The following is a 26992-nucleotide window of genomic DNA, read 5'->3' as shown; positions in this document are numbered from 1 at the left end:
TGTACAAATGTGAATCTTTATTTTCTTTTAAATTTAATTGGTTATAGGGTCTCTTGATCTATTTATGCCTTGCTGCTTTTGGCTATGTTTCCTCATGCTAAGTCATGCCTGGTGCGACTGGTAAAATGACTTTCTACACTGCCTGTAGGGCTGGTCTTGGAGCCTGCTGCTGAGGGACAGGCGGGGGCCATGTGGTTACTGAGTGTAGTGGTGTACGACCCCGAGTTGCCAAGGTCCAGAGTGTGCTCAGGATGCAAAGTTCGGGCTTCTAAGTTTGCCCTTTGCCCTTCCTTCCCAGCATGACTGACAACAGTGTCCTGTCAGCAGTGCTGACAGGAGGCTACCTTCAACAGTAATAATAGCAGAAAGTGCTGGAAAAACGCAACGGGTCTGGCAGCATCTGTGGAGAGAGAAAATAGAGTGTGCAGTTCGAGACTGTGTGATTCCTTTTAGATTTCCAGCATCCGCGCTATTTTGCTTTAATTTTAGAAGGTATCTTCAATTTAATGAGGAAAACCTATCTTCACTCCTTAGCAATAGTAAGAAGTCTCTCAGCCCCGCACTGCTGCCTCACAGCGCCAGGGTTCAATTCCGGATTCGGGTCACCGCCTGTGTGCAGTCTGCACATTCTCCCTGTGCCTGCGTGGGTTTCCTCCGGGTGCTCCAGTTTCTCCTCACAGTCCAAAGATGTGCGGATTAGGTTGATTGTGCCGAACTGGTGCCAAATTAAACTAATCCCTTCTGCCTATCCTTGGTCCATATCCCTCCATTCCTTGCATATTCATGTGCTTATCTAAAAGCCCCTTAAACCGCGCCCCCCCCCCCATTGTATCTGCTTCCATCACCACCCCTGTCAGCGTGTTCCAGACACCCACCACTCTCTGTGTAAAAAAACTTGCCCTTCACATCGTCTCTAGACTTTCTCCTTCTCACCTTAAGTGCATGCCCCCCCTAGTATTAGACATTGCAACTCTGGGGAAAAGATTCTGACTGTCAACCCTATCTGTGCCTCTCATAATTTTATAGACTTCGATCAGGGCTCCCCTCAGCCTCCGCCGCTCCAGAGAAAACAACCCTAGTTTGCCCAGCCCCTCCTTGTACCCTCTAATCCGGGCAGCATCCTGGTAAACCTGTCCTGTGCTCTCTCCAAAGATTGTGGATGTTAAGGTAGTTGCGTCTTTCAATACTCAATGGGGTGGCACGGTGGCACAGTGGTTAGCACTACTGCCTCACAGCACCAGGGACCTGGGTTCAATTCCGGCCTCGGGTCACTGTCTGTGTGGAGTTTGCACGTTCTCCTCGTGTCTGCGTGGGTTTCCTCCGGGTGCTCCGGTTTCCTCCCACAGTCCAAAGATGTGCGGGTTAGGTTGATTGGCCATGATAAATTGACCCTAGTGTCAGGGGATGAGCAGGGTAAATATGTGGGGTGATGCGAACAGGGCCTCGGTGGGATAGTGGTTGGTGCAGACTTGATGAGCCAAATGACCTCCTTCTGCACTGTAGGGATTCTATGATTCTATGAGCTCATTGAGTGATGTGCAGCTAAAGGTATGAAAATGGAATTGAGTTGCAAATCAGTCACAATCTGATTGAATAACTTGTTCCTGTATCTAACCGGGCAGCGCAGTGGTTAGCACTGCTGCCTCACAACGTCAGGGAACCGGGTTTAATTCCGGCCTCGGGTCACTGCCTGTGTGGAGTTTGCATGTTCTTCCCGTGTCTGCGTGGGTTTCCTCCAGGTGCTTCAGTTTCCTTCCACAGTCCAAAGATGTGCGGGTTAGGCTGATTGGCCTTGCTAAATTAACCCCAGTGTCCGGTGGATTAGCAGGGTAAATGTGAGGGGATATGGAAATAGGGCTTGGGTGGGATTGTGGTCGGTGCAGACTCGATGGGCCGAATGGCCTCCTCCTGCACTGTAGGGATTCGATTCAATTCAATGAATAATTCTGTGGCAGGAGATCTGAGCACAAATAATAATGAATTGATAAGTTAAGTTGCACTCATTATAATTTTTAAATAAAAAAAATGTGCCCCCTGACAACACAAGATGGCCGCAAACGATGGCCACCCGTATGCTTCTCCGCATGCAGAAGGATATCCTCTGTAGGATTCAACCACAGGCAGGTCAGATGTACAGTCAAACCAAGCCATACAGACCAATCCGCAGAATGGAGCCTGTCTTCTGATCAAACAGTCAGAGCTGTGGCATCATCCGTGCGAAGCTCGTTGTGTTGGGAAAAACCTCATTAATTGGGAAAAAGGCAGATGTTAGTTCTTCAAGGCCTCCTCCGCAGGGGTAGCTGTGGGTGTTTGAATTGATAGTTCTACAGAGGCAACCTGAGGCAGGAGGGGGAGCGCGAGTTCAAGCCTCCAACTTGCTGGTCGGGGGAAACAGAATTGGAGAACAATTTTGCCGGCATATCCTAACTTGCTCCAAGTCGCATTTACCCACCACCACTGTGATCGCTGAACCTACGTTGGCTGCTAGTCAGGTGATGAATTGACTTGAAAATTCTTAAACTCATATTCAAATCCCTCCAAAATCTCCTCTTGAATACTCTACTGCCCTGCTCATTGGCAAATTTTGAGTCATCCCCAATTGGCCTGGGAAATATTAAACCATGCCCCGATTTCAAAATTCTCATCCTTGTTTTCAAATCTTTTCATAACTCCCACCTTCCCCCATTCCCCCCCCAGCTCGCTCAACCCCCAACTTACCCACACCCTCCAGATATCTGTAATCTCTTCCAGCTCCACACTATCTGAGATAGCCACACTCCCCCAATTCTGACCCACAGGGAGCATCCCCAATTTTAGTCATGCTTCTCCAAAAAACCTGCTAGTTAGGTGCAATGGGCGTGCTAAATTCTCCCTCAGTGTACCCGAACAGGCGCCTGAGTGTGGCAACTAGGGGATTTTCACAGTAACTTCATTGCAGCCTACTTGTGACACTAATAAATTTTTTAAAAGCTCCAAAGGTTGCTCTGTATGACCAAGACCATGTATAGTGGCACAGTGGCATAGTGGTTAGCACTGCTGCCTCACAGTGCCAGGGAGCACGGTTCGATTCCCAGCTTGGGTCACTGTCAGTATGGAGTCTGCACGTTCTCCCCATCTCTGCGTGGGTTTCCTCCGTATGCTCCGGTTTCCTCCCACAATCCAAAGATGTGTAGGTAGGTGCATTGGCCATGCTAAATTCTCCCTCCATTTATTTATTTAATAGTCACAAGTATATTTACATTCACACTGCAATGAAGTTACTGTGAAGATCCCCCAGTCATCACACTCCAGCGCCTGTTCGGGTACACTGAGGGAGAATTTAGCACGGCCAATGCACCTAACCAGCACGTCTTTGGACTGTGGGCGGAAACTGAAGCACCCAGAGGAAACCCACACAGACACGGGGAGAACGTGCAGACTCCACACAGACAGTGACCCACGTCGGAAATCGAACCTAAGTCCCTCGCCCTGTGTGAGGCAACAGTGCTAACCACTGTGCCACCACATATTTACCCTGCTAGTTTGCTGGTCCCCCTGACACTAAGGGAGAACTTAGCATGGCAAGTCAACCTAACCCACACATCTTGGAGTGTTGGAGGACACCGGTGCACTCTTTGTCTGACGGTCTTCTCGCCTATGACTTTTTAAGAGAAAGGTTACAGAATCGAGTTGTATGTTACTGAGATTTACTTCCAATGTCTTACTGAACATCCATTTAACAGTGGCAAAATAAGTTGATTTATGGGCAAACCTTCAACCTTGTCTTATTTAATAAAGTATAAATGAATCTGCCTTTCAGGATTGCATGTGAGAACATCTGCAGAGGATTACAATACGCCATACACCAATATTTGTCTCAGTCACACACGATCGACAATGAACTTTTAATTCCAGATATTATTGTTGGATTCAAATTTCACCATCTGCTCTGGTGGGATTCGAACCCGGGTCCCCAGAGTATTACCCTGGGTATCTGGATTGCTAGTCCAGTGATAATACCTCTCCACTACTACCACACCTGTTGAGTCTGTTCTCAGGGGAGACTAGGGTATATTTAGGAGATTTGCAACAAGATTACAATCATATGCATAGTACCACAAATAATAAATGAATTTGAACTCAAGGTGTATTTTCTCTTCCAACAGGCATTGATGCATGCTGTCATTGTTACATTTTTTGTTGTCTTTCTCCAGTTCCATGGGTGGCATGGCGGCACAGTGGTTAGCACTGCTGCCTCACAGTGCCCGGTTTGATTCCGGTTTTGGGTGACTGTGTGGAGTTTGCATGTTTTCCCCGTGACTGCGTGGGTTTCCTCCGGGTGCTCCGGTTTCCTCCCACAGTCCAAAGGTGTGCAGGTTAGGTGGATTGGCCATGCTAAATTACATCTTAATGTCCCAAGATGGTGATGGCCTAGTGGTATTGTCACTAGATTATTAATCCAGAAACTCAGCTGATATCCTGGGGACCCAGGTTCGAATCCTGCCACGGCAGATGGTGGAATTGGAATTCAATCAAAAATATCTAGAATTAGGAATCTACTGATGATCCATGAAAGAATTGTCAGAAAAACCCACCTGGTTCACTAATGTCCTTGAGGGAAGGAAATCTGCTGCCCTTACCCGGTCTGGCCTGCATGTGACTCCAGATCCACAGCAATGTGGTTGACTCTCAACTGCCCTCTAAACAAGGGCAACTAGGAATGGGCAATAAAGTAAAGTTTATTTATTAGTCACAAGTAGGCTTACATTAACATTGCAATTAAGTTACTGTGAAAATCTCCTAGTCGCCACACTCCGGTGCCTGTTCGGGTACACTGAGGGAGAATTTAGCAAGGCCAATGGACCTAACCATCATGTCTTTCAGACTGTGGGAGGAAACTGGAGCACCTGGAGGAAACCCACGCAGACACGGGGAGAACGTACAGACTCCGCACAGACAGTGACCCAAGTCGGGAATTGAACCCGGGTCCCTGGAGCTGTGAGGCAGCAACGCTAACCACTGTGCCACCGTACCGCAATGCTGGCCAGCCAACGATGCCCATATCCCACAGATGAATTTTAAAAAAAGATTTGGAGGAGTAGCGGGATTAATATGTGGGGTCATAGGGCTAGGGTTTGGCTCTATCGGGGAGAGCCGGTGCAGATTCGATGGGCCTGCTTCTGCACTGTAGGGATTGTATGATTTTCTTCTATGATTCTTTTGACTTTTCAATAATGGTGACTAATGGCACGATTCTGTCAACTCCTTTATGCCAAGGTTAGTTCACCAAGTGGCTATCTGGGTGAATCCAGTTCGTGCTGGTGCATTGTGACATTGTTGGGTCTGTCCAATCTTATCTCAACCCAAGTCCACCTTGCATGAGAACGTCCCAAACCGGCGTCACTGGACAACAATCAGAAAGGGAAACGCCTGGGCAATGAGTCTCCTGACAGCGGGTGAACAATTAAAACTAAGTGCCACCCTGCTCTGACCCAGATTGAGATCAGATAATCTAGCCTGGAATCGGAGTCAAACCTGATCAACCTTTCTTCAGCACCATGCATTTACCTATGGCACTCCCTAGGAACGAAAGCTTTGGCTGCTTTAACTGTGAAAAGAATGGCATTTATATCCATCCAATATTGCACGCAGCAGATAAAAAGTAACAGCTGTTTGTTATTTAACTTTGATATCTGTATTTGCAGTGAATCACTGTGACCCAAAAGAGGCATTAAAAATGGCTCTTAATTAAATTCGCAGAATGAAAACAAAATATGCAAGTAGTCCAATATTATGACAGGCAGAAAATTCTGAGGAACCATAAAAACCTAAAAGCTAAATTGTGCATGTAATTTTTTTAACAACCTGTCATTGGTCCAAAACATAACTCCATATCCCATTCTTTAATCTACATTTCTGAGGCTGGTGTGGCGCACACTCACCGGTAAAGAATCCTATTAAACATAGCTATTTGTTGACTTAATTATCAGTAGTTTGGTCACAGGGTCATCGAATCCCCACAGTTCGGAAGAGGCCATTCGGCCCATCGAGTCTGCACTGATTCTCTGACAGAGTATTTTACCCAAGCCCTCTCCCCCGCTCGTAACCCCACACATTCCCCAGTACTAATTCCCCCCTAACCTTCACATCTTGGGACACTAAGGATGAGAGGGATCTGACTGAGGTATGTAAAATTCTAAAAGGGATTGATTTTGATTTGATTTGATTCATTATTGTCACATGTATTAACATACAGTGAAAAGTATAGTTTCTTGCACACTCTACAGACAAAGCATGCCGTTCATAGAGAAGGAAACTAGAGAGTGCAGAATGTAGTGTTACAGCCGTTTACAGATTGGTAAATGTAGGTCACTGCCTGTGTGGAGTCTGCACGTTCTCCCCGTGTGTGCGTGGGTTTCCTCCGGGTGCTCCAGTTTCCTCCCACAGTCCGGAAGATGTGCTGCTTAGGTGCATTGGCCATGCTGAATTCTCCCTCAGTGTACCCGAACAGGCGACGGAGTGTGGTGACTCGGGGATTTTCACAGTAACTTCATTGCAGTGTTAATGTAAGCCTACTTGTGACTAATGAAATAAACTAACTTAACTTAAATGTTTCCTCTTGTGGGGAAATCTCGAACAAGAGGTCACAGGTATAGGTTGAGAGGTGGCAGATTTAAAACTGAGATGAGGAGGAACTACTTCTCGCAGAGGGTGGTGAATTTGTGGAACTCGCTGCCCCATAGCGCGGTGGAGTCTGAATCATTGAATGGTTTCAAGAAGAAGATAGATACATTTCTGATTTTTATAAATGGATTAAAAGGATATGGGGAACAGGTGGGGAGGTGGATTTGAGACCAGGGAGAGATCAGCCATGATCTGATTGAATGGCGGAGCAGGCTCGAAGGGCTGAATTTGTCTACTTCTGCTCTAATTCCTCTGTTCCTTTGTTCCTAAGGCATAATTTAGCATGGCTGTACCTAACCCACGCATCTTTTGGACTGTAACTTTTAAATCAGCACTGCACTTGAAGTGTATTCAAATATCTTGTCAAGTTCTGTTTATTCCTACACATGGTGAGATCTCAGAATAGATTCCCTTTCGAAATGGTTTAAGTTTTTTTCTTGGTGTCTCAAGTAGGCTTACATTAACACTGCAATGAAGGTACTGTGAAAATCCCCTTGTTGCCACAGTCCGGTGCCTGTTCGGGTACACTGAGGGAGAATTTAGCACGGCCAGTGCGCCTAACCAGCATGTCTTTCAGACCGTGGGAGGAAACCGGAGCACCCGGAGGAAACCCACACAGACACGGAGAGAACGTGTAGACTCCGCACAGCCAGTGGCCCAAGCCGGGAATCGAACCTGTGTCCCTGGTCTCGAGTCACATGTCGGCCAGACCTGGTAAGAACGGCAGATTTCCTTCCCTGAAGGACATTAGTGAACCAGATGGGTTTTTCTGACAATCGACAGTGTGAGGCAGCAGTGCTAACCACCGTGCCGCCCGGATGTCTTGGTGATGAACAGTGGACAGACGCTGTGGCTCACAACTGTTAATGAGAGATTCTCAGTTAGATAGTCCCGTAAGCAAATTCCTTTTACATGTAACCACAGGCCCATGCATTTTGGTTTTCAATTGTTGAGCAACTGAATTCAAGGACAAAAGGTTCATAGTGCAGATAGGTGAGGTAAATCAGGACACAAGGTGATAGTAACCTTTCCCTTGTTTTTTTTTTGCTCTGACCAGGAAACTCAGAGTCATGTTTGAATTCTGGGTGAGTTCATGTTCCAAAGAAAATGTGGGCTGGTTGAGAAGAGAAATGAGTACCTGGCACAAAAAAGGTAAGCAAACCACTTGGGTGTAATTTTAACAATGGACAAAATATAAGAACCACACCTAAAGGCCGAAGGATAATCATAATGAAATCAGCAAGTGAAAAACGCCATAAGACCATAAGACATAGGAGCAGAATTAGGCCATCGATTTGATTTGATTTGATTTATTATTGTCACATGTATTAACATACAGTGAAAAGAATTGTTTCTTGTGCGCTATACAAAGCATACCGTTCATAGAGAAGGAAATGCGAGAGTGCAGAATGTAGCATTACAGCCATAGCTAGGGTGTAGAGAAAGATCAACTTAATGCGAGGTAGATCCATTCAAAAGTCTGATGGCAGCAAGGAAGAAGCTGTTCTTGAGTCGGTTGGTACGTGACCTCAGACTTTTGTAACTTTTTCCCGACGGAAGAAGGTGGAAGAGAGAATGTCCGGGGGTGCTTGGGGTCCTGGCTGCTTTGCTGAGGTGGCGGGAAGTGTAGACAGAGTCAATGGATGGGAGGCTGGTTTGCGTGATGGATTGGGCTACATTCACAACCTTTTGTAGTTCCTTGCGGTCTTGGGCAGAGCAGGAGCCATACCAAGCTGTGATACAACCAGAAAAAATGCTTTCTATGATGCACGTGTAAAAGTTGGTGAAAGTCGTCGTGGACATACCAAATTTCCTTAGTCTTCTGAGAAAGTAGAGGCGTTGGTGGGCTTTCTTAACTATAGTGTCACCATTGGGGGACCAAGACAGGTTGTTGGTGATCTGGACACCTAAAAACTTGAAGCTCTTGACCCTTTCTACTTTGTCCCCATTGATGTAGACAGGGGCATGTTCTCCACTACGCTTCCTGAAGTCGATGACTATCTCCTTCGTTTTATTGACATTGAGGGCGAAATTATTGTCGTCACACCAGTTCATCAGATTCTCTATCTCTTTCCTTTACGATGTCTCGTCACTGTTTGAGATCGGGCCCACTTACAGTGGCATCATCAGCAAACTTGAAAATCAGTTCTATAAAAAATTGCGACGTTCCCACAGATTGGGAACAATCGAGCGGTTCTGTTATGCAACTGCAGCCAATGTGAATCATTGCTGTGCATTGAGAAAGATGCCATTGAAAAAGATCGTAAAGCAAAGGCCCACGCACCACTTCAAAAACGGAATAAAATAACCTGGCGTCCTACTTCCTACATCACTAATCAAATGGATTACTGATCTCTACCTCCTACACCAGGGAGCAAGAAACCCTGTGTCGCAGCTAACGAGAAAAGTTGCGTTGTGACATTGTGCAACAGGGATGGCAACACCACATGTGGTGCGTTAACAGTGTTTCACAGTGCCAGACTTACAGATTCACACCTGACACAAATACATTCAAAGGGACCTCTGTTTCTTTTGCGTTGGGTTGATCTTTATTCTATATACAAACATTTGCCCTCATCTTTACACTCCCCTGGTAGCTGCAATTTTCTTGAGAGCATTAGCCGGGAAAAATTAAATGATTTGCGCGGTTTAATTTGATTGAATTTGGCTGTGACACGAAAGAGAGCCACATTGTTTAAGGTGGCAGATAGTCAGAGAGTGGGCTGACTTCTTTGCTTTGCAATTTGCACCATAAAGGACTCCCTCTCCCCCCCCTGAAAGGGAAGTAGCATCATGGAATTGAAATCTGCATAACTCTAGCACTTAATGACGTTGCCCGTGTGAAAAGGAAAGTCTCCTTGTGCAGTGGGAACATCTGGTTTCACCTGTTTGGCTATTTAATTGTTGGAAAGTGAGAGGAAAAATAAGTTCATTTATTAGTCACAAGTCAGCTTGCATTAACGCTGCAATGGAGTTACTGTGAAAATCCCCCATCGCCACACTCCGACGCCTGTTTGGGTACACTGAGGGAGAATTTAGCATGGCCAATTCACCTAACCAGCACATCTTCAGACTGTGGGAGGAAACCAGAGCACCCGGAGGAAACCCACGCAGACACGGGGAAAACGTGCAAACTCCACAGAGCCAATGGCCCAAGCCAGGAATTGAACCCGGGTCCCTGGCGCTGTGGTGCTAACCACTGTGCCACCATGCCGCCCCACGTCGTATGCCACGTACGATAAGCGAGTGAATGATTTTCACTTTAATCAGGATGAATTTCACCACAGCCGCACCCCTGCCAAACCCCCTGCCCCCCATAACCTCCCCAACGAGGACAATAAAACAATGAGGAACAAAGTGTTGTTGGGGGTGACACTGTGGCACGGTGGTCAGCACTGCAGCCTCACTGTGCCTGGGACCCCGGTTCGATTTCTGGCTTGGATCACTGTCTGTGTGGAGTCTGTACGTTCTCCCCGTGTCTGCGTGGGTTTCCTTCGTATGCTCCAGTTTCCTCCCTCAGTCCAAAGGTATATGTGTTATGTGGATTGGCCACACTAAATTGACTGGTGTCAGGGGGATTGATGGTAGTAATTGAGTTTGTGTCTTTATGCCCTGTTTGTGAACAGAACTCCCACTCACCTGATGAAGGAGCAGCGCTCCGAAAGCTAGTGGCATTTGCTACCAAATAAACCTGTTGGACTTTAACCTGGTGTTGTTAGACTCCTTACTGTGTCAGGGTGATTAGCAGGGTAAATGTATGGTGTCACTGGAATAGGGCCTGGGTGGGATTGTGGTCAGTGCAGACTCGATGGGCCGGATGGCCTCCTTCTGCACTGTCGGGATTTTATGATTCTATGAAACACCCTCTTAAAGGGGCCACACTACCCCAGTGAGTATATAGGTGCAACAAGTCAAGTTGCATGAATACCCCACTGTTTAATAAGTCACGTCAATCAATAATATCTTGAAAATAGCCAAAAAGTGATAAAATACACCACTAACACTTGCTTACAGCAGCTCAACACGTTTGCTAAACAACGGGGCGGCATGGTGGTTAGCACTGCTGCTTCACAGCACCAGGGACCACGAATCAATTACCGGCTTGGGTCACTGTCTGTGTGGAGTCTGCACGTTCTCCCCGTGTCTGCGTGGGTTTCCTCCGGGTGCTCCAGTTTCCTCCCACAGTCTGAAAGACGTGCTGGTTAAGTGCATTGACCGTGCTAAATTCTCCCTCAGTGTACCCGAACAGCGCCTGAGTGCGGCGACTGGGGATTTTTCACAGCAACTTCATTGCAGTGTGAATGTAATCCTACTTGTGACACTGATAAATAAACTTTAAAACATGTATGTTACTCTGAATTCACAGCCAGCAACTGTTGCATTTTGCAGACACTTGGACCGCAAGCAAAAGCGACTCGGAATTGATCTGACTACGACCAGCTTTACCCAGTTGGTGGAAAAATATCTCTTGCAATAGCTTCATAGAAATATCACTTCCCTGTTTGCAATTTGAATCAACTTCTGTGTTTCTAGGAAGCTAGATGTTGACATTTCTTGCAGCCATCTCCCGCCGCCAGCATTCAGCCGCTTTTTAATTAGTTTGCAATGGAAGCTTATCAGCTTCTGAAGTAATCAGTCTTCAGCCGTGATTATTCGGAGGCCCAGCAAATCCCAGCAATCTGCACGCAACCAATCAATGGGAATGGGCTGTCTATGAATCCAGGCCAACGTCTCCGCTGGATTTAATTATCAATCCCACTCCCAACAAGCCACTGAAGCTAAACAGTCGCAGAGGAAGGAAATTTGGAGTTGGGTTTTCCAATACCTGGCCAGGGAAATCATGAGATTAGAAGCCTTCCTCAACGGGGTCCATGACTATGTTTCATTTGAGCGAAATATCCCAGCTCAGTCATAGCCCCAAGGCTCCATATGTGATGCCTCTAGTCCTCCAATCATCCCAGCCAGTGGCTGAATTTTACCACTCAAAAACCAGACTGTCGTCATCTCGCTGAAACGTAATCTCCAGTGCAATGATCGTAACCTTAATGTCATCATCAGGTAATGATACAGTGGGCACCCTGCCCACCATTCTGTATCTTCCAGCGAACACCAGTTACAATATTGTTCGCAGTCCGACCAACTGCAATAATTCACTCCAAAGCCATACCACAGAATCACAGAATTGTTACGGGACAGAAGGAGGCCATTTGGCCCATCCTGTCTGCACTGGCTCTCCAAAAGAGCATCATGACTTAGTGCCATTCCCCTGCCTTGTCCCCGTACCCCCTGCACATTGTTTCTATTCAAGTAATCATCCAACCCCCCCGGCTTGAATGCCTCGATTGAACCTGCCTCCACCACACTTCCAGACGGCGCACCTGAAATCCATCTCCAGGCACTCTCACATTTAGCAAATAAACCAATCGTCTTCTGGAGGAGATTGGAACGATAAATCATTTATGTACACAGGAACTCACCAATGTGCAAATAGTACAAACCATAAATTCATCCAAATGCATCCAAGCATGACTACTGTTTGGCGTGGTTGCGGGGGGGGGTGGGGGTGGTTTGACTCTTTCCTGGGTGTTGCAGCTTGGTGTTCCCCCAACCCACCTCGTTGCCATGGAGACAGGCCACCCGCCGACGCTTGTGCCCCCTTGTCTGCAAAGACTTAGCCAATCGTCCTGAGGCCATGAGGATCCAGACATTGTGCAATTGTCCAGCACACTAGCAGAAGACCTATCTGTTGACAGGGCATCCCATGGCCTCTGTGCCCATGGCCGAGACTGCCCGCTTCAGAAATGCCCTGAGAGGTTCCCCAGATGTCATCAGCTGCCCCTCAACTTCTGCCATGAGGTCCATCTGGCCCTCCCTGCTTTGAGGAGCCAAGGGCTGCATTTGACTCCATGTTCATTGTGCTCCCTCAATCACTCAGGTTCTGGGCCCCTGAGCTCAGAGACAAGGTGATAGGCACAGGTCAAAATGCATTTTCTTTTTATTCATTTGTGGCACATGGGCGTCGCTGGCTGGCCAGCATTTATTGCCCATCCTTAGAGGGCTGTTGAGAATCAACCACATTGTTGTGGCTCTGGAGTCACATGTAGGCCAGACGAGGCGAGGACGGCAGATTTCCTTCCCTAAAGGAGCATTAGTGAACCAGATGGTTTTTTCGACAATCAACAATGGTTTCACGGTCATCAGTAGATCCTTAATTCCAGATTTTTTTTTGTTGAATTCAAATTCCGCCATCTGCCGTGGCGGGATTCGAACCTGGATCCCCAGAACATTAGCTGAGTTTCTTGATTAATAGTCCAACGATAATACCACTAGGCCATCACCTCCCCTGATCAAGTTCATAATTCAGTAATTTGCTAGGTCCTGTCCTCCAAGACAGCCACCAGTCTGTCAATGGAGAGAGCTTCACATTGTGTAGAGTAGGTGATTACTTGTGTGCATAGCCTGGCTGTTTACTTCAGAAGAACGTGACAGATCACCCAACCTCTCTGGTATCTCAATGTAACTAAACAAAAGTTAGTTACGTCTCTATGTAACTAAAGAAAAAATAAATTATTTATTAGCCACAAGTAACACTGCAATGAAGTTACTGTGAAATTCCCCTAGTCGCCACAGTCTGGCACCTGTTTGGGTCAATGCACCTAACCAGCACGTCTTTCAGAATGTGGGAGGAAACCGGAGCACCTGGAGGAAACCCACACAGACACGAGGAGAATGTGCAGACTCCACACAGACAGTGACCTAAACCGGGAATTGAACCCTGGTCTCTGGCGCTGTGAAGCAGCAGTGCTAACCATTGTGCTGCAGCAGTGCTAACCACTGTTGCCTCACAGAGCCAGGGACCCGGGTTCGATTCCCAGCCTCGAGTCACTGTCTATGGGGAATCTGCACCTTTTTTCCCATATCTACATGGGTTTCCTCGGGGTGCTCCAGTTTCCTCCCACAGTCCAAAGATGTGCAGGTTAGGTGGATTGGCCATGCTAAATTGCCCCTTAGTGTCAGGGGGACTAACTAGTGTAAATGCATGGGGTTACGGGGCTAAGACCTGGGTGGGATTGTGGTCAGTGCAGACATGATGGGCCGAATGGCCTCCTTTTGCACTGTAGGGATTCTATGATTCTATGAACTCTTGCTAGGTGTATAGCATCTGCTGTCCTGTGGACAACTGCAGAGGTTCGTCATCCCGATGGTACTTAGCATTTGGCTTGCCTCCAGCACTCCTCTGTCATGTTAATTTGCTTAACCTCTGTTCAATAAAAGAAATTAATTTTAAAATTCATACCAGTGGATGTCCCCTCGTCTGTTCAAAGGAATGAATAGACCCAATAGTTTGCCTTGGGCAAGGAACTGAACTGGAAAGCTATGTAACTACCATGACTGCAAGAGCAGGTCAGAGGCTGGGAGTTCTGCTGTGAGTAACTCATCTCCTGACTCCCCAAAACCTGTCTACTATTTACAAAGCGTAAGTCAGAGCAGTGTACTGGGGCTATGGGCCCGGAAGAAAGGATTAGAAAGGGCACTGGGTGTTCTGGGCTGGCATGGAAGGATGGGTCAAATGGGCTACTTCTGTGCCATAACTTCTCTATGGTTCAATGGAATACTCTCCCCTTGCCTGGATGAATGCAGTTCCAAGAACATTCAAGAAGCTCGACATTGTCTAGGAAAGCAGCCCACTTTATTGACACCCAAACACTACTTTAAACATCTACTCTCTCCACCATTGACGCACAGTGGCAGCAGTGTGCGCTAGCAACAAGGTGCCTTGCAGCAACTCACTCCTTCAACAGCACCTTCCAAACCCATAGCCTCTCCACCTAGAAGGACATGTACAGGAGATGCATGGGAACGCCACCACTTGCAAGTTCCTCTCCAAACAACTCACCATCCTGATTTGAAAATATGTTGTCCATTCATAGGAAGGCAAATGCAATGTTAGCATTCATGTCGAGAGGGCTAGAATGCAAGAGCAAGGATGTACTTCTGAGACTGTATAAGGCTCTGGTCAGACCCCATTTGGAATATTGTGAGCAGTTTTGGGCCCCATATCTAAGGAAGGATGTGCTGGCCTTGGAAAGGGACCAGAGGAGGTTCACAAGAATGATCCCTGGAATGAAGAGCTTGTCGTATGAGGAACGGTTGAAGACTCTGGGTCTGTACTCGTTGGAGATTAGAAGGATGAGGGGGGATCTTATTGAAAATTACAGGATACTGTGAGACCTTTATAGCGTGGATGTGGAGAGGATGTTTCCACTCGTAGGAAAAGTTAGAACCAGAGGGCACAACCTCAGGCTAAAGGGACGCTCCTTTAAAACAGAGATGAGGAGGAATTTCTTCAGCCAGAGAGTGGTGAATCTGTGGAACTCTTTGCCGCAGAAGGCTGTGGAGATCAGGTCATTGAGTGTATTTAAGACAGAGATAGATAGGTTCTTGATTAATAAGTGGGTCTGGGGTTATGGGGAAAAGGCAGGAGAATGGGGATGAGAAAAATATCAGCCACGATTGAATAGCGGAGCAGACTCGATGGGCCGAGTGGCCTAATTCTGCTCCTATGTCTTATGGTCTTATGGTCTTATTCCTTCACTGTTGCTGGGCCAAAATCCTTCGCAATAGCACTGTGGGTATCCCTGCACCATATGGACTGTAGGGTTCCAAGAAGCTAGCTCACCACCACCTTCTCAAGGGTAATTATGGAGGGGCAATAAAGGCTGGCCTCACTTGTGATGCCCAGGTACCCATGAATGAGTAAAAAAAAAGCTTCTCCACATTGTCTCCATATTGAAAGTGACAAGCCTATCATGACCTCAAGATCACATTCCAAATCCCTCGATTATACTCTGTGTTCTTTCACCTTTATTTGTGTTCAGATTGGAAGGTTTGAATTATAAGGAGAGGTTGGATAGGCTGGGATATTTTTCCCTGGAGTGTAGGAGGATGAGGGGTGACCTTATGGAGATTTATAAAATCATGAGGGGCATTGATAAGGTGAATAGCCAAGCTCTTTTCCCCCAGGGTCAGGGAGCCCAAAACCAGAGGGGATAGGTCTAAGGTGAGAAGAGAAAGGGACCCGAGGGGCAACTTTTTCACACAGAGGGTGGTGCGTGAATGAGCTGCCAGAGGAGGTGGTAGAAGTGGGTGCAATTACAACATTTAAAAGACATTTGGACAGGGACACGGATGGGAAAGGTTTAGAGGGATATGGGCCAAACGCAGGTAAATGGGACTAGTTCAGTTTAGGAAACCTGGTCGGCATGGACGAGTTGGGTGGAAGGGCCTGTTTCCGTGCTGTATATCTCTATGACTCTAGTTCATCGTGGAATCATAGAATCCCTACAGTGCAGAAGGAGGCCACTCCGCCCATCAAGTCTGCGCTGACCACAATCCTACCCAGGCCCTATCCTCATAATTCCATGTATTTACCCTGCTAATCCCCTTAACACTAGGGTCAACTTGGCATGGCCAATCAACCTAGTTGGTGTCGTCCTGACTCTAATATGTGCGCTCCGTAGCTCAGAACCGTAAGCACTTCAGGAAAGATGTCCTTGCTCGGATGACAGCTCAATTGCCCGTTGCTTGGAAAGATGTAAAATGAATTGAAGTCTCCATGTGGAACTCGAATGAAAAGCCAATGACGTAGTGAGGAAAGATCATCAGGTCAGCGGTTTGTGTCTTCATCTGTTTGCAGTCATGTTTTACAAGGAAGAATGGCTTTGTAGCCATTCTCCCTTGAAAACATATGGAGCAGCACTTGCCATGTGCCGTTGAGTAGGTCAAGTCAAAAATGGAACTGAAATATTAAGCTCCGGCACTGAGGCAGATGAGGGAAAGTGACTGATTGCAAACTGGTGGCTCCTTCCTTTTGCATTATTGCACAAAGTCAAGATCTACCCCTGACTTCTAAGCAATTCTTAGGCCATTGACGGTTTGTTGCCATTTGGCACCTTGTCCATCGGGGTGGCATGGTGGTACAGCGGTTAGCACTGCTGCCACACATGTACCGAATACAATCCCACCCAGACCCTATTCCCATAACCCCACGCATTTACCCTGTTAATCCCCCTGACACCAAGGGGCAACTTAGCATGGCCAATCAACTGAACCCGCACATCTTAGGACTGTGGGAGGAAACCGGAACACCAGGAGGAAACCCATGCAGACATGGGAAGAACGTGCAAACTCCACACAGACAGTGACCTGAGGCCAGAATTGAACCTGGGACCTTGGCGCTGTGAGGCAGCAGTGCTAACCACTGCCACTGTGCCGCCCCTTTCTGACCTCAATTCTGGCCTCAGGTGACTATCTGTGTGGAGTTCGCATGTTCTCCTCGTGCCTGTGTGGATTTCCTCTGGGTGCTCTGGTTTCCTCCCACAGTCCCAAGAAATGCAGGTTAGGTAGATTGGCCATGCTAAATTGACCCTTTTTGTCCCAGGATGTGTAGGTTAGATGGTAAATGTGTGGGGTTACGGAGATAGACGGGAGAGAGGGCCTGGATGGGATACTCTGTCAGAGAGTCGGTACAGAGCCGCTGGGCTGAATGGTCTCTTCTGCACTGTAGGGATTCTATCATCCTGACCTCAGTCCTTATGTATGAGGTTGGGTAGCGATTGTCAACATCCATATGACAGCAGGGCCATTACAGTTCAAGTCCATTCTGTTCTGACCACACACCGGGTTAGTGCGTGGAATAGTGACCACGGGTGGGAAACATGCATGGTTTATGCTCTCTGAGATGCAGGAAGGTGACACAGTCCATTATATTTCAAGTCATTGTCAAATCCTTCCATGGCCTCTTCCCCCTCCTATCTCCGTGACCTCCTCCAGCCCCACGACCTCGGAATTAGTTAAGCTCCTCTAGTGCTGGCCTCTTTTGCATTCCCAATTCGAATTGTTCCAGTCATCGACTTCAGGAAGCATAAAGGAGAACATGCCCCTGTCTACATTAATGGGGACAAAGTAGAAAGGGTCGAGAGCTTCAAGTTTTTAGGTGTCCAGATCACCAACAACCTGTCCTGGTCCCCTCATGCCGACACTATAGTTAAGAAAGCCCACCAATGCCTCTACTTTCTCAGAAGACTAAGGAAATTTGGCATGTTAGCTACGACTCTCACCAACTTTTACAGATGCACCATAGAAAGCATTCTTTCTGGTTGTATCACAGCTTGGTATGGCTGTGCCCAAGACCTGCTCTGCCCAAGACCGCAAGGAACTACAAAAGGTTGTGAATGTAGCCCAATCCATCATGCAAACCAGCCTCCCATCCATTGACTCTGTCTACACTTCCCGCTGCCTCAGCAAAGCAGCCAGCATAATTAAGGACCCCACGACACATACCAACTGACTCAAGAACAGCTTCTTCCCTGCTGCCATCAGACTTTTGAATGGACCTACCTTGCATTAAGTTGATCTTTCTCTACACACTAGCTGTGACTGTAACACTACATTTTGCACTCTCTCCTTTCCTTCTCTATGAATGGCATATCTTGCTTGTATAGCGTGCAAGAAACAATACTTTTCACTGTATACTAATGCATGTGACAATAATAAATCAAATCAAATCAAATCCAATCAAATTCTGTAGAAGGGCCATTTAGATTTGAAGTGTTAGCTCTGTTTCTCTCTCCACAGATGTTGCCAGCCCTGCTGAGTTTAATCCAGCATTTTCTGTTTTTATTTCAGGAGTCCAGGATCCACAGTATTTTGCTTCTATTTAATTGGTCTACCATTGGTGACAGTATCTTCAGTTGCCTCTAGGTTTCAAGCTCTGGAATTCCCTCTTTATATCTCTCTGCCTTTCCCTTTCCCCCTTTAAGGCTCTCTGAAAATCCTGTCTAATTGACCAATCTTTGATTTGATTTGATTTATCATTGTCACATGTATTGGGATACAGTGAAAAGTATTATTTCTTGCATACTATACAGATAAAACATACTGTTCATATAGTGCAAAGGGGAAAAGGAAAGGCGAGGGTGCAGAATATAGTGTTACAGTCATAGCTAGGGTATCGAGAAAGATCAACTTAATATAAGGTAGGTCCATTCAAAAGTCTGACAGCAGCAGGGAAGAAGCTGCTCTTGAGTCGGTCGGTACGTGACCTCACACTTTTGTATCTATTTCCCAACAAAAAAAGGTGGAAGAGAATGGCCGAGAGGCTCGCCGAGCGGCATTCTTGGTTGGCCTCGGGTGGGATCTTACGAGCCTCGCGCAGGTGAGGCAGTAAAATTCCGGCAAGTATGTCCGGGGTGCGTGGGGTCCTTGATTATGCTGGCTGCTTCTCCGAGGCAGTGGGAAGTGTAGACAGAGTCAATGGATGGGAGGCTGGTTTGCGTGATGGACTGGGCTTCATTCACGACCCTTTGTAGTTTCTTGCGGTCTTGGGCAGAGCAAGAGCCATACCAAGCTGTGATACATCTGGAAAGAATGCTTTCTGTGGTGCATTTGTAGAAATTAGCGAGAGTCGGAATGGACATGCCAAATTTCTTTTGCCTCCTGAGCAAGTAGAGGCGATGGCATTTGACCTAATACCTCCTCATGAGGTCATACTTCACTTTGTCAAGCTCCTGTGAAGCGCCTTGAGACATTTGATTGCTTTAACGGTGCTTTGTCGATGTAAGTTGTTGTTGTCGTTCTGGCAAGTGATTGAATTTTTTTGTCATGCGCATGCTGTGGAAGGAGCATCCTTCTTTGAATGAAATGCTTCCGGCTACCTCCCTGCGGCTCACGCCGCCATTATTCGTTCAAAGGTTGAGCGTGTGGTTGTGCTGAAAGTGATAAATGCAGAATAAAAAGGCATTGCCGAAACCAGTTGAAATATTTAAAACTCATGTCCCAATCCCGGGCCTGAAAGCGTCAACGATTCCGATCGCAAGTGAAGAATGAGCATCCGGACACGGATGAGTTTTGGCACCAAAGTCTGGGTAACAGTTGTCCGATGTGCTGAATCCTGGTTACCAAGGTACCCAGGAAGGGGCCAGAGATACACACGGACCCTTTGTTCGTTTTGTGAGCCAAGTAGAAATGTCATAAACATTAAAGTCACATGGGTTCTTCAAAAAGAAACCTAGGCAGCGATATTAGCAAACAGCGTTCATCATTTTTTTTGTCACAGAGGAATATACGCGACTGTTCCCCCCACCCAACCGGCTCTGAGCATATTAACACTTAAACTTTCAACTGCAGAATGCTTTTAAAACATTGTCAAATTTAATAAATTCAAAATCGACCAGCCAGTAATCCGTGTACTCGGACAGATTTAACAGCCGGGCTATTGGGCAGGGACAATTTAAATTGACAGTTTTTAGTAAAAGATCGAAGGGAATGTAAAGTCTCCAGTAAGGCAATCAGCTGCTGGAGGTCAGAAAGTGTGAGGCATGCACTCCTCGCAACTTAGGTCAGAAATGGTAATCGAGTATGTCAAAAGACCTCAATTTGTGTTTAGACCATAAGATAGAGGAGCAGAATTAGGCCATTCGGCCCATCGATCATGGCTGATAAGTTTCTCAACCCCATTCTCCTGCCTTTCACTCATAACCTTTGATCCCCTTACCAATCAAGAACCTATCTACCTCTGTCTTAAATACACTCAATGACCTGGCTTCCACAGCCCTCTGGGGCAACGAATTCCACAGATTCACCACCCTCTGGCTGAAGAAATTCCTCCTCATCTCGGTTCTACTTTACTCTGAGGCTGTGCCCTCGAATCCTAGTCTCTCCTACGAATGGAAGCATCTTCCCCACATCCACTCTGTCCAGGCCTTTCAGCATTCTGTAAGTTTCAATGAGATCCCTCCTCACCCTTCTAAACTCCATTGAGTACTGACCCAGACTCCTCAAACACTCCTCATACATCAAGCCTTTTATTCCAGCCTCCTAGCAACAGGAGCCTTTGCCTCAGCTACCGCCTTTGGTATGCCAGTATCCACCATTTTGGGAGCACTGCTGTCCTGTTTCTGTCGATAGAGAGGCCAGAAAATCCAGTCTAAAGTCTTGGAAAAGGGAGTTCTGAGAAGTATATAGTTTCATACGTTGACAATACAAATGGCACATCATCCCTGCTCCAACTGGGTAAATGCATGCTGATGGTATGACCTGAGTGTAACATGGCAGATCCTTGGCCTATGCCATAAATCGCTGACCAGAGTTTGGAAGTCAGTGGCGTGGAGAGGGGATTGTTCCGGGGGTGGGGGAGAGGGTGTGAAGTAATTGGTTTCACTTTACCTAAAAAAACATACATTGGCCCCATCCCTGATCATTAGCCAGTGATTCCTGATGGAAAGGGTGCACTTAGTGATATTTGTGTGAGGGGGAGAATAAGTTTTACTGTTGTGCTCTCCACAGTTGAATAGCTTGCCTGTCCTCACACGCTAATCTGGGACTTGAAGAATGGCCACGTGGGTGGTGTGGAAAACTGGTGGAAATAAAGGCAACAAATAGTCACCCATATAGTTTAAATCGAAGGAGACGAGTTAGTGCGTTATCAGTTAGTTGCCTCCATATCCTAAATTTGATAGTTCTCTCACTCCAAATGGTTAAGGCGAAGGTGAACCGAGAAACATAGAAATAAATACCATTCGGCCCTTCAAGCCTGCTCCGCCATTCATCCTGATCATGGCTGATCATCAAATTCAATATCCTGATCCCCCCCCTTTCCTCCCATATCCTTCGATCCCTTTCGCCCCAAGGGCTATATCTAATTTATTTTTTGAAATCAGACGTTTTGGCCTCAGCCACATTCTGTGGTCGTGAATTCCAAACATTCACCACTCTCTGGGTGAAGAAATTTCTCCTCACTTCAGTCCAAAAAGACTTACCCCTTACTCCCAAACTACGATCCCTAGTTTTGGACTCCCCCACCATAGGGAACATTCTTTCTGAATCTACCCTGTCTCACCCTGTTAGAATTTTATAAGTTTCTATGAGATCCCCTCTCACTCTTCTAAACTCCAGTGAATATAATCCTAACTGACTTAGTCTCTCCTCATATGACAGACCTGCCATCGCAGGAATCAGCCTGGTAAACCTTCGCTGGGCTCCCTCTATGGCAAGGACATCCTTCCTCAGATAAAGACACCAAAATGCACACAATACTCCAGGTGTGGCCTCACCAATACCCTAGACAATGGCAGCAAAACATCCCTATTCTTATAGTCAAATCCTCTCACTATAAAGGCCAACATACCATTTGCTTTCTTTACTGCCTGCTGTATCAGTGCGCCTACTTTCAGCGAACGTGCGTATCTGTGGCAACTTGATGATCATCGGCTTTTTATTGCCTTTGGTCTAATTGTTAGTGAGTTTTATATGATGAGAAGAGCAATTTCTGCTTCCCAAATGGTCCAACCCTATGCCAAGTCCGATGAAGATTGCCAAATTAGCACCAACTGTGCCAAGTGTGGGAGGAATTTTCAGCTGCAAACCCGTCCACTGGGAACATGCACGAGATTGTCCAAACTCATTTTCCTTCGAACCCTTAACAGCCCTCACAAGCCCCATTTCCACCACAGCTGGACATTAGCATTCCCTGTGATTTTATACTGTAGCCGGTTTATTGAACGTTCCCGAGAGTAAACAGTCGGAATTTATTTACTCCAGTCCTGGATCGGAATAACAAGTCGGAGGTGTTGCACAGGTGATTTCAGCCAGGGCCAGCATTTATTCCAAAGTCCTGTGATAAATCACTTGCTATTTTCCTGCCAACTAAATTCAGGACACCTGGCAGATGCCCAGTAGAGCTTGCAAGCAAACGTGTGAACTGAGTGGGGGGAATATTTTGGGGAGAGCATGTGCAGGAGCGAAGCGTAGATTACTGTGAATGTTCGAATGCATATCCAGTGTGTATCAACTCTTAATGCTGATTTCTAGCTACTTTTATCTTAATCGGCTTTGGGCGGTATGGTGGCACAGTGGTTAGCACTGCCGCCTCACAGCGCCAGGGACCCATGTTCGATTCCTGGGTCAGGTCACCGTCTGTGTGGAGTCTGCACATTCTCTCCGTGTCGAGGGATCATAGGTTCAAAGTGAGGGGAGGGGAGATTTAACACGGATATCAGAAGGACGTATTTTACACAGAGGGTGGTGGGGGCCTGGAATGCGCTGCCGGGCAAGGTGGTGAAGGCAGACACACTGGGAACGTTTAAGACTTAACTGGATAGCCACATGAACGGAGTGGGAATGGAGGGATACAAAAGAATGGTCTAGTTTGGACCAGGGAGCGGAGCGGGCTTGGAGGGCCGAAGGGCCTGTTCCTGTGCTGTATTGTTCTTTGTTCTTTGTGTCTGCGTGGGTTTCCTCTGGGTGCTCCAGTTTCCTCCCACACTCCAACGATGTGCGGGTTAAGTGGATTGGCCATGCTAAATTGTCCCTTAGTGTCAGGGGGGTGAGCAGGGTAAATACGTAGGGTTACAGGGATAGGGCCTGGGTGGGATTGTTGTTGGTGCAGGCTCAATGGGCCGAATGGTCTCTTTCTCTCTGTAGGGATTCTATGATTCTAAATACAGCTAAAGGATAAAGCATGGCTGCTGTCCTAATGTGTGTTGAACATCTTGGTTTCTCCCTCAGTGTGTTGCGTTGGTTATTCTTCCTAATTCCACTGGGCCTTTGGCATGTTGCTTTGAATTCAATTGATGGAAAAATATACATTTTTTTGTAAACTCCACAGCAGCACATTGGTTATGTTACTGGAGTTACGTGAGGCTACGGGGATAAGACCTGGGTGAGATTGTTGTCTCGATGGGGACTCGATGGGCTGAATGGCCTCCTTCTGCACTGTAGGGTTTCTATAATGGTATACATGTATCGCCTCAATGCAAACCCGCCCTGGATATGTTACTGGATTAACAATCCAGGGGCCTGGGCAAATAAACCCAAGAAAAGCCTGATTTTAACACTGTTTAAGTGAATGGTTTTTGGGTGTATTTAATCGGGTCACATGAGTTCAAATCCCACCACAGCAACTGGGGATTTTAAGTTCACTCAATTAATCAAATGCATCTGGAATAAAAAGCTAGTCATGAGTGTCCTCATATTCACAGTCCCAAGGCCGGAATTGAATCTGGGTCCCTGGCGCTGTGAGGCTGCAGTGCTCACCACCGTGCCATTCTGCCATCCCTATTAGTACTTTCTAAGATTTAAAACAGGAGGGCATTTTAAAGGTTAAATCAGGGGCCTTTCACACTGAGATGATAGCGTAAACCTGGAATCATAGAATCCCTACAGTGCAGAAAGAGGCCATTTGGCCCATCGAGCCTGCACTGACAACAATCCCACCCAGGCCCAATCCCCATAACCCCACGTATTTCCCCTACTAATCCCCCTGACACTAAGGGGCAATGAGAATGTATTCTTGGTGTGGGCACGACTGATTTGGAGCTGTTCTGAACAGGGTTTTTGTGGTATCACAACACTACAGGCTCTTGACATGTACATCTAGTTTGCTAACCCTCCAGGATTGGCCTGGAACCTCCGGAATTGAAGATCAATGTCCAGGACACTGCTGCGTGCAATTCTGGAAAAACAAAATTACTGGGACAGTCAAAAGTATATATTTTTTGTCATTTCCTTTGAATATTTCTCTTTACTGGATCGAAAAATATTGGCTGTGTGGCTGATAGTTAACCATCATGCAATTGCGTAATGAGTCTTTTTCCTTTCCATTGGTGTAGGAAGGCCATGCGTCATAAGGATGGATACATTGGCTGACTAATGGCTGGAGTGTGGGGGGCAAGTCATGTGACAGAACCTCCAGGTATACATTAAATCACAGGACAGCATGGTGGCACCGTGGTTAGCACTGCTGCCTCACAGGTCAGAGACCCGGATTCGATTCCCAGCTTGGGTCATTAGGGGCGGCACAGTGGTGAGCACCGCTACTGACAGCACCGAGGATCCGGGTTCGATTCCCAGCTTGGGTCACTGTCTGTGCGGAGTCTGCACGTTCTCCCTGTGTCTGCGTGGGTTTGCCCCAGGTACTCCAGTTTCCTCCCACAGTCTGAAAGACGTGCTGGTTAGGTGCATTGGCCATGCTAAATTCTCCCTCAGTGTACCCGAACAGGCGCCGCAGTATGGCAACTCAGGGATTTTCACAGTAACTTCATTACAGTCTCAATGGAAGCCTACTTGTGACTGATAAATAAACTTTAACTTTGTCTGAGCGGAGTTTGCACGTTCTCCCCATGTCTGCGTGGGTTTCCTCCGGGTGCTCCGGCTTCCTCCCACAGTCCAGAGATGTGCGGGTTAGGTGGGTTGGCTATGTTAAATTGACCCTTAGTACGAAGGGGACTAGCTAGGAAAAATGTATGGGAATAGGGCCTGGGTGGGATTGTGATCGGCGCAGGCTCGATGGGCCAAACGGACTCCTTCTGCACTGTAGAATTCTCTGAATGGAGTTGGCAACCCCATACTGACCTCTTTCACCAAACCCTCAATCACCTCTCCCAATCTTTCCACTAATTCTGTGTTCATGTTGCCTTGGGCCTCCCTGAAGAGCTTTGGTGCGTTTTTTTCAACATTGAAGGTGTTATATAAATGTAAGTTGTTGTTGTTACTGTTGTTGCAAACAGGATGTTGGTCACTGGCTAATAATAAACCGCAGATTCTGGAACCTGAAACAAGAACAGAGGATGCTGGGAAATCTCAGCAGGTCTGGCAACATCCGTAAGGGAGAGAGAAACAGAGTTAACGTTTCGAGTCCTTTTGGTTTGTCGTCGGGACTGAAGGGAGGGAGAATGTGTTTGAGATTAAAGTGTAGCTGGGAGAGATGGCAACAAAATGTAGCAACTTTAAGAGCAAGAGATGGAAGGCCCGGTGTGGGATGGGGATGGGGGAGGAGGGGGGTTTGCATTGAGGCAATACATGTATCGCATCATAGAATCCCTACAGTGCAGAAGGAGGCCATTCAGCCCATCGAGCCTGCACTGACCACAATCCCAACCAGGCCCTAACCCCGTAACCCCACATATTTACATAGAAACATAGAAGATAGGAGCAGGAGGAGGCCATTCATTACAATCATGGCTGATCGACCAACTCAATAGCCTAATCCTGCTTTCTCCCCGTAACCTTTTACCCTGGCACTCAGGGGCAATTTATCATGGCCAATCAACCCAACCCGTACATCATTGTAGCGTGGGAGGAAACCAGATCAGCTGGTGGAAACCCACACAGACACGGGGAGAATGTGCAAACTCCACTCAGACAGTCACCCGAGACTGGAATTGAACCCGGGTCCCTGGCGCTGTGAGGCAGTGGTGCTAATCACTGTGCCACCGTGCCACCCGAACTATGAAATATTTTGAAAAGGGTTTCACGACAGAGGTGAGAGGTCACAATCTGAAGCTGCCCTGAGGGGTGGAGGCAGGTTGCCTCACATCCTTTAAAAAGTACCTGGATGAGTACTTGGCGCGCCATAACATTCAGGGCTATGGGCCAAGTGCTGGCAAGTGGGATTAGGTGGGCAGGTCAGGGCCTTTCATGCGTGGGCGCAGACTCTATGTGCCGAAGGGCCTCTTCTGCACTGTAGTATTCCGTGCCCGAACCCAACATCGAGTTCTGAGGGCTGCAACGTGCCCAAGCGGGAGATGACACGCTGCTCCACCAGCTTTGGGTTGGGCTTCACCAGAGCAAGGATGGACATGCGGGAACGAGAACGAAAGGTGCTGAGTTAAAAAAGAACATTAATCACTGTGACTGCGACTCAGCCTAACTCCCCAGTTAGAGACCTGAAGGCAGAAACTGCCGTCAGCTGCCTTATCTGATTCGGGCGACTTCGCCGGTACCTCTCAATGGTTACTGATTAACTACAGTTCATTTGACAGAATCAATATTTCCGAGCTCAGAATAATAGTCACTCCAGTCGCTTTGGGCCCACCTGCCAGCCTAATTTCGCCCCCCCCCCCCCCACCCTCACGAGGTAACATGTCAGAAATGTCACTGAAAACAAAGGGACAGAGTGAAGCAGGACTCTTTTATCTGGGGGGATATTTAAAGCACTTTAAAGTTCTGCATTTATCTCCAGCTATTGTATGACGATCCCAAAAGGATAGAAGACTTGGCTTTGTTCAACGGGACAATGAAAAGTCAAGTGGAAACCTTACACAATGGCTTTTAGGAACTTCGACTTGTGGGTGGCTTTTCTATGTAGCCACTAATTGGTCTATCTAATCTCCCCCAAACTGATCAGTTCTATGCAGCGAGATCATTCAATAACTCGGAGGGATTAATACAGTCCTGAGCTGATTGTCTGTAACTTTGATCTCGGTCGCATGAGCAGTTCGACCGCATATTCTATCAGAGTTAAAATCAGCATTATCTCATCCAAGTCTAG

General features: G+C 47.0%; 1 long non-coding RNA gene across 4 annotated transcripts in view; it reads left to right on the top strand.

The window, feature by feature from the left end:
• LOC144504651 (uncharacterized) overlaps positions 1-26992 on the top strand; it is a 54318-nt gene that overhangs the window by 16181 nt on the left and 11145 nt on the right. Inside the window, exons 1-2 of one of the 4 annotated variants that reach the window (XR_013499688.1) lie at positions 5984-6163; positions 7721-7815. This is a non-coding gene — a long non-coding RNA (uncharacterized LOC144504651). Of the gene's footprint in view, positions 1-5983; positions 6164-7250; positions 7378-7720; positions 7816-26992 lie in introns of those variants that run through there. The other 3 variants (XR_013499685.1, XR_013499687.1, XR_013499686.1) reach the window with 3 other exon arrangements.

This window comes from Mustelus asterias, chromosome 15 (assembly GCF_964213995.1).
Source record: "Mustelus asterias chromosome 15, sMusAst1.hap1.1, whole genome shotgun sequence".
In the NCBI taxonomy this organism is placed as follows: Eukaryota; Metazoa; Chordata; class Chondrichthyes; order Carcharhiniformes; family Triakidae; genus Mustelus; species Mustelus asterias.
The sequence above is the reverse complement of the archived record's forward strand: the minus strand, read 5'-3'. Positions and strand labels throughout refer to the sequence as shown.